Below are 289 nucleotides of genomic sequence, written 5' to 3'. Positions count from 1 at the left end.
CAGCTTAAAACTGTTTAAAAAAAAAAGAAAAAATGACTGCTTTTATGGTAAAAGTTTTGTTACTTCCAGAGATAAATACAATTATCCGGCAGAATAATGATTTATTAATTCCGGTTTTCGGTAAACGTTCATTCTCCCTTTTTCCATCTTTCCTCCCTTATGTCATAATCTCCGGCATAGCATTTATTGGACAATATTTGTTCGTTAACAATGAAATCTTTTGTTTAATTTGTAAAACATTAAAATGGCAGCATCCTAGCTTTAGTGAATGGAAGTTAAAAAAAAAAAA

The sequence above is a fragment of the Loa loa genome (assembly GCF_000183805.2).
Source record: "Loa loa unplaced genomic scaffold supercont3.219, whole genome shotgun sequence".
Taxonomy (NCBI): domain Eukaryota; kingdom Metazoa; phylum Nematoda; class Chromadorea; order Rhabditida; family Onchocercidae; genus Loa; species Loa loa.
Note: the sequence above shows the minus strand (reverse complement) of the source record.